This window comes from Apium graveolens, chromosome 7, assembly GCF_009905375.1.
Source record: "Apium graveolens cultivar Ventura chromosome 7, ASM990537v1, whole genome shotgun sequence".
Classification (NCBI taxonomy): domain Eukaryota; kingdom Viridiplantae; phylum Streptophyta; class Magnoliopsida; order Apiales; family Apiaceae; genus Apium; species Apium graveolens.
This window is the reverse complement of record NC_133653.1, coordinates 42359978-42367462: the sequence shown is the minus strand read 5'-3', so window position 1 is coordinate 42367462 and position 7485 is coordinate 42359978. Positions and strand designations below refer to the sequence as shown.

Sequence of the window (7485 nt, the reverse complement as noted above, 5' to 3'; positions counted from 1 at the left end):
ATTAAAACATAAATATATATAAATGGAGCGGATATTCGATCTGAAATCCTTAATCTGAACGGATCCAGATATAGATTGACTTATAAAAAATCTGGGGCCGATCCGATCCGAATCCGAAAAAATAAATGAATTTGTATATGGATTTAGATCGATACCATCCAAAACTGATCTATTGACAAACCTAGACCCGACTTGTAAATTATAATATGATAAGTTGAAAGTTAGTAACACGTACATTTTCTCAACTTGTATTATTTCTTTTGTTTTTTTACTAACTTAAGTTTTATGATACATGTTTCAAGTGTTAATTTGATTTAAAATTCATAAATTAAAATAGTTAATTTTAAAATTACTTATTTTAGTTCATTTAAATAAAAAAATTATAACTTATAAGTAAAATTATCTAAATACTTATATAATTTTATTAGTATTCATCTATTTATTATTTATAAGATAAATTTTTTATTTAAATCATAAGTTATTTATTTTAATATCTTTCAAACAATCACGATATAAAGATGGGCACATGAACCGATAAGATGCTGCCACGTGTCAATCTCCCAAAAGAAATCATTAATTAAGAAGAAACCTGAGTTGAGTAGACAAAAGAAAACACCTATATATGTTGGTAATATAATTATGTAGGAAAGTATGAGAGAGTCCATTCCATGAACAAGGCGTGACCAGAAAACCGTACAAACCAGAAAACCGCCCGCACCGCACCAAATCACACCGTAAAATGCGGTTTTAAATTTTCGTGGTGCGGTTGCGGTTTGAATTTTTAATAAATCGCGCGGTGCGGTGCGGGTTGTGATTTTAAATTTCTGAAATTCGGTTCAAACCGCACCGCACCACAATATTTAATATATTATAAATATAAATATATATATATACACTTATATTCCTATCGGTTAACATAAAGAATCATTTTATGTTCTTAGTTAAACTGAATTTCACCATATGGCCATAGCTTTCTTATTGAGTTAGAATTATATGTTAAATTCATTAAGGAATTCAAATGGATCACACGATCTTCTGACAAATAAAAAAGAGAATACATAATCTCTTGTTTGTATTTCTTCACTAGAAAAACCAAAATCCAAGTATTTATACTAGTTCACTAGGATGTTGCATTCTGATTAACTAAAACTATTTTCAAAAATTTGATTAAATTTAAGTTTTGTATTTTTTTAATTTTTTTAACTTGTAAAGTATAAACCGCACTGAACCGCACTGAACCGCACTGCATTTTCGTGGTGTGATTTATGCGGTTTTCGAGGGTATGCGGTGCGGTTGCGGTTTGAAATTTGAGCAAACCGCATGTGTGATTTGGTTTGCGGTTTGAGGAAAAAACCGCACCGCCCGCACCGCGCTCACCCCTACATAAACATATAATTACAATTATTTTAATCGCTATTTACCAAAAAATATGAATGACTTTATGGCCTCTTTCTATCTTTCACTTCATCATGTCATTAATCTCTATCATTTTCACTTTAATTTCATTATTATGTCTTCTGTTTATCTTAATCACTTGTTAATTAAACTTTTGTAATAGCATAAGTTGAGCTAAATTTGATAGACCCAATTACTTCAGTGTCGGTAACCTAATCAATTTAGAGAATAATTGGCTTCCCATCTATTTCTATTGAAATTCTTGTTTAGTGTCTTGTCATTATATCTAAATAATATAAAAGTGATTAATTTAAAACACCCTTGTTAAGCATATGGTTATTGATTTATGTAAATAATTGATTTAACATGCTAACTATATGACAATTTTGTGGTCTAATTATGCTAACTATATGACAATTTTGTGGTCTAATGACGTGACGAGTGGTTGTACTAATGTCCGATTATGTATCGCTAATAAATATAGGTTAGTGTGGAATAAAATTAAACTTTACACTATTGATTTTGTACTTTTGAATTGGAAAATTAGATTTTTTGTTTATTTTATTAATATTTATGAACAATGGAACCGGCGAGATTTATTAATTATTGAAGGTGGATAATCAATATTTTTTGGTGCTAATCTATGTTTATATCTATCTCTAATATTTATCTATACTACTATATTAAAAATGAAATATTTAAATTTTGATTTTTGGTCAACTAATCACTCAATTTAGAACTGTCAGATCAAATTGATAAAAAAATATTAAATATAGTGTTAAGAATTATTATTCAGAAGATATGCAGTTCGAATATCATAAGCAATATATAAAAATTATAATTTATAATATAAAATAAAAATAACCATGCATTGCCAGAGTCATAAACTAGTACTCACTAGCCCAACTAGTACTCACTAGCCGATATTCCGTACGATGCAAGGTTGTTTTACATTTTTTTAATTTATTATTATTTATTTATCTTGTTAAAGAGAGCTTGAATAAGTATTTCCAAATACATCTTTTGTTAAAATTAAAACCTGTACGATGCACAATTTTTTTTTAAAAATATATAATTTTTTTAAATTTTTAATCTTAACTGAATTCTTAAATTTTGTAACGATCGCAAATTTTTAAGTAAGTAATTGCAATAGTTCGTATAGTTTTTCCTCACAACATTTAAGTAATTATGAGCGAAGCGCAAAATTAGCAAATTGGCGGGACGTTAAAATTTGCTAATCTAATTATGTATACTATCACGAATTTGAGTATTTGATAAAAGTGGCTTATTTAAAAAGAGAATAATTTCATTTATTTATTTATTTTATTTATGAGTATCATTTTAAGAGTTGACTTTGTAAGCGAAAATTATTAATGCGGTAATATATTTGACGAGTCTCTTTGTATGTAATGGATCATTTGAGAGTTTTAAAAATAATTTTTTCTAATCGTAAATATTAGGAAAAAATTTAAATTGATGTGGAGTGGTGTGATATTTTCAATTATTAAAGATAATAACTAATTGTGTTATTTTGTTTTATTTTAAATAAGTATGGAAAACGAATTTTCTTATTATAAAGATAAACTAACATGAAAACTTGTGCCAATTTAAATTAAGTATGTTAAATTAAATTATGTGTGAACAATGTTGATTAAATAAGTTTGTAATTTGGAAGCGTGCACAAATTTTTTTAACTTTGTCGTGGTTCATGAATATAATTATAGTGTTTTGTGGGTGTTGTCTGATTAGGATGTTTTTTCAGAATATTTATACTCGTGCATTACTTCTAATTTTTCAAGAATGATGTTAAATGAACTTAACTCATCAACAACAATCTAATCAAATAAATGATTAGGTACAATAGGGCTTGTGTGGACCATCATAAATTTTGTCTAAATATTATGGATCTATAGCTTCCAGAAACATGACCATCTTCACACTCCATACAGGGTACTCAGACACCCTGAGTATAGGAACCTTGATGGTTTCATATCTACTGGTATTTTGAATGGGTTGAACCTTTGCAGGTTCTTGAGGGTCTTGTGTTTTTGATTGATCAGACATGATTGATTGTTTGTTTGGATCTTAACTGTTTGTAAGCTTAACCAAATTGGCTCTGATACCACTTGTTAGGCCTCAATGATACTATAGAAGGGGGTTGAATATATTATCTACAATCAATTCGATTATAAACACAAGTATGTAACAGAAAACAAGTTTAATCAATATATCAAACTCTGTTACAGTAGGTTTAATCTACTCTCTCAGTGATGTATGATATCACTAAGAGCTGGTAGGGTTACAATGAATAATATTCTGGTGAATGATAACACATATAGTGTAAACCCTAATATGTGTTTATATACTACACAGTGACAAGATATCTCCTAATTGATATGATATGTTCTGTTTCCTAAAATACATCAATAAGAGATTATCTACTGTAGTCCTTTAGTTGTACAACTCTCCAAGTATATATTCTTTTGTTTAATCCAGATCCTCTCCTGTAAATCAGCCGCTTTTCATCCCTGAAGTGTATCCGCACTTAAGTACTGGTGTAACCTGATGGCTTAAGTTCTGATAACTTCATGTCTTCAGTAAGTTCTGATTTCCAGTTAAGTTCTGATAGTAAGTTCTGAAACTAAACAAATCAGATTAGACATGACATCACAAATATATCTAACATGCTATGGCACTAGTATTATCGCAAAATATTGAAATCAATACAACATACCAAAATCCCGAAGTTGGTTACTCATCCACAAGATTTGAGCACAATAGCTTCCAGCGGCTAGGGCTGAGCATTCGGTCGGTTCGGTCCAAAACCGGACCGAACCGAATAGACCGAAAAACTGAATTATCAAATTTTCTTGGACCGAACCAGACTGAAATTTTATTATGGACCGGACTGGACCGAACCGAATTATTTCGGTTCGGTCCGGTTTTGGACCGAATGGACCGAATTTTTTGAAAAAAATAAAATTATAATAAAATTTTAAACCAAAAATTATAAAATCTAAAATATAACTAAAGTAAGGTGATATGTAGAGTTCTAAGAGTGTATAAATATAATTATAAATTAAAATTTATGATTAAAATTTTTAAGATATGTAAAAGATATAATATAAAATTATGATATTTATGATTTGGACTATTCGGTCTATTCGGTCCGGACCGAAATATTTTTTACAAGAACCGGACCGAACCGAATTTTATTTCGGTCTATTCGGTCCGGACCGAATAGACCGAATTTTCTGAAAAATCAGGACCGGACCGAACCGAATTAGCACGGTTCGATTCGGTTTTTCGGTTTCGGTTCGGTTTTGCTCAGCCCTGGCAGCCTCAGTAGTTGATGTGGATACTGATTGCTGCTTCTTGCTATGCCAGGATACCAACCTTCTTCCAAGAAAATAACAGCTTCCTGAAGTACTTTTTCGATCAATCTTACAACCTGTAAAATCTGAATGTGCATAGCTAATTAGGTTAAAACCTGTACCTTTAGGGTACCAAATACCAAGATTTGGGGTCCCCTTAAGATACCTAAAAATCCTTTTAACAGTTATAAGATGAGACTCTTTAAGGTTATCTTGAATTCTAGCACATAAGCATGTTGCAAACATAATATCTGGCCTACTTGCTGTAAGATATAGTAATGAGACTATCATACCTCTATAGCTTGTGATGTCAACTTTCTTACCAGTTTTATCCTGATCAAGCTTCGAGGCTGTTGGCATTGGAGTCTTTGTCGGATTTGAATATTCCAGATTGCACTTCTTGAGAAGTTCTCTGATGTACTTGGATTGACAAATGAATATACCTGTTAAGTGGCATTTATGTCCACTTAGAATGCTTTATAAAGGCTTAAATTGTTGTTTTGTACTCAAGTATTCTGTGTATTTGATTCATCTTTGTAGTGTTTTTACATTTCAGGCTTCAATAAAGGAATGATAAGATTTAGCATTGCTTTGGTGCTAAATTTGTGTTAGGATGGTGCTCAGGAAGATTGCTCATGGATTGCCATCTCAAACCATGCAAGAAAACAAGAAAAAGAAGTTTTTCCAGAATGTCAGCGCGCCCGCGCTGGTGAAGCGCGCGCCCGCGCCAAGGCCAGCATTCAGAATCCTGTTTCAAGTACAAGAATGATTTTATGGACTTCTCTTCTAATTGGGCTGCTATATAAAGACAACTTAAAGACGTTTTAATTAATAGAACGTAAGGAGAAGACATCGAAAAGACCTAGGAGCACAAATACAACCAAAGCGAAGATGATCTAGTTTATTCTTGTGATTCTGTGTTTTAAGTGTAACCTTGGATGCTAGTCTTTTTGTTTTGTTGAACCTATACTCTTGTTTGACGTACTTTGTTTATTATTCATTTTATAAAGACTTAGTATATTATACCATGCTTTCATCGGAACCCACGGTGATGATGAGTTCGGTTATGGGCTAATCGTTATCGTGGGTTCTAGCGGATTTACTTATGAATTTCAATAGTTAATATGTTTTGATACCTTAGTGTGTGGTAATCGTATGATATCCTAGTATTGGTTGTGCTTATTCGTCTTATGAGCATCGCGAATTTGTAAGATAGCGTGTTAATCTCTATTGAAGCGAAAATGAATATAGGGGTTTAGAACTTGCCATGATAGCATAGGTTCATGTATTTATTATGCATGATTCGTAGGTAATTTTAACCATCTTACTTGCCCTATGTAATCACGATAGATAACTTGCGCACTAAACATTCATGTTGTCAAATTCTATATACATATAGGGTCTCAACATAATTGGTGTTTATTCAAATTCTATCTCTTTTGTGGATGTCTGGTAGTAGGGTATTCGTATAACGAAAGTTGGCGTTTACTAGTTTCATGTTATCTGATTAGTTATCATCACCATTGCATGTTAAGGTTAAGAATAATGACTTTGAATGAAGTAGTAATGAAGTTGGAATCCCATGTTTGTCTCATATAGTTAATTCAATCACTTTTATTCTTAGTTAATTGCATGTTAGTTTAATCTTAGTTATAAACATCTCAACTTGTTATTGTCTTAGCATTGAACGATAACCATACATTGTTGCATAAGTGCATAATCTGAACTTAACCTAAACCAGTCTATGTGGGAACGCATCTGATTTATATCTTATACTACTTGCGAACGCGTATACTTGCGTGTAATTTAGCGCGTGTTTTTGCCCTAACAAGTTTTTGGCGCCGCTGCCGGGGGATCAGTGTTAATTTTAGTTTATGTGCTTGACATTAGTGGTCGTTAAAGTTCACTGACTCAGATTCTTTTACTTTCACGGTTTATTTGTTTGTGTTTCAGGTACTCATTACAATGGGAGATCCAGCAGCACCAACGAAAGCGTTGATGGATTTTTCTTAACCCAGGATCAATGACATTCAATCTAGCATTGTCAGGCCAACGATCGTAGCTAATACATTTGAAATCATTCCTGGCACGATTCAGATGGTACAGAATTCAATCTAGTTTGGGGGTTCCCCAACGAAAGATCCTAATATGAATATTAGGGATTTCATCGAGATTTGTGACACCTTCAAGTTCAACAATGTTTCTGAAGATGCTGTGAAGCTGAGACTTTTCCCTTTTTCTCTGAGGGATAAAGCTAAGTGCTGGTTACACTCTCTTCCAGCAGTATCTATCACTACTTAGGAGGATCTCACTCATATATTTCTTACTAAATTCTTCCCTATGGCGAAGACAGCTGCAATGAGGAATGCTCTTACTCAATTTGCGCAGCAATCGGGAGAATCTCTATGTGAAGCTTGGGAGCGCTACAAGGAGATGCTTAGAAAGTGTCCTCATCATGGAATGCCTGATTGGATGATCATCAATTGCTTCTATAACGGTTTGGGAGCACAGTCAAGACCCATACTCGATGTAGCATCAGGTGGAACATTATGGGCAAAGAGCTATGAGGAAGCTTATGATCTAATTGAACTGATGGCTGCTAATGAATATCAGTATCCAACTCAGAGATTGCCATAGGGCAAGGTAGCAAGAGTTCTTGAAATGGATACAGCTATGACTATCACTGCTCAACTAAAGGCGTTGTCTATGAAGATCG

The 7485-nt window shown here is 32.5% G+C and overlaps 1 non-coding gene across 1 annotated transcript; it reads right to left on the bottom strand.

Annotated features, from left to right (window-relative positions):
- Positions 1–7124: 7124 nt before the first annotated feature.
- LOC141676328 (small nucleolar RNA R71) lies at positions 7125–7231 on the bottom strand. Its single transcript, XR_012556925.1, has one exon. It is a non-coding gene; the product is annotated as a small nucleolar RNA R71 (small nucleolar RNA).
- Between the last annotated feature and the right edge of the window lie 254 nt (positions 7232–7485).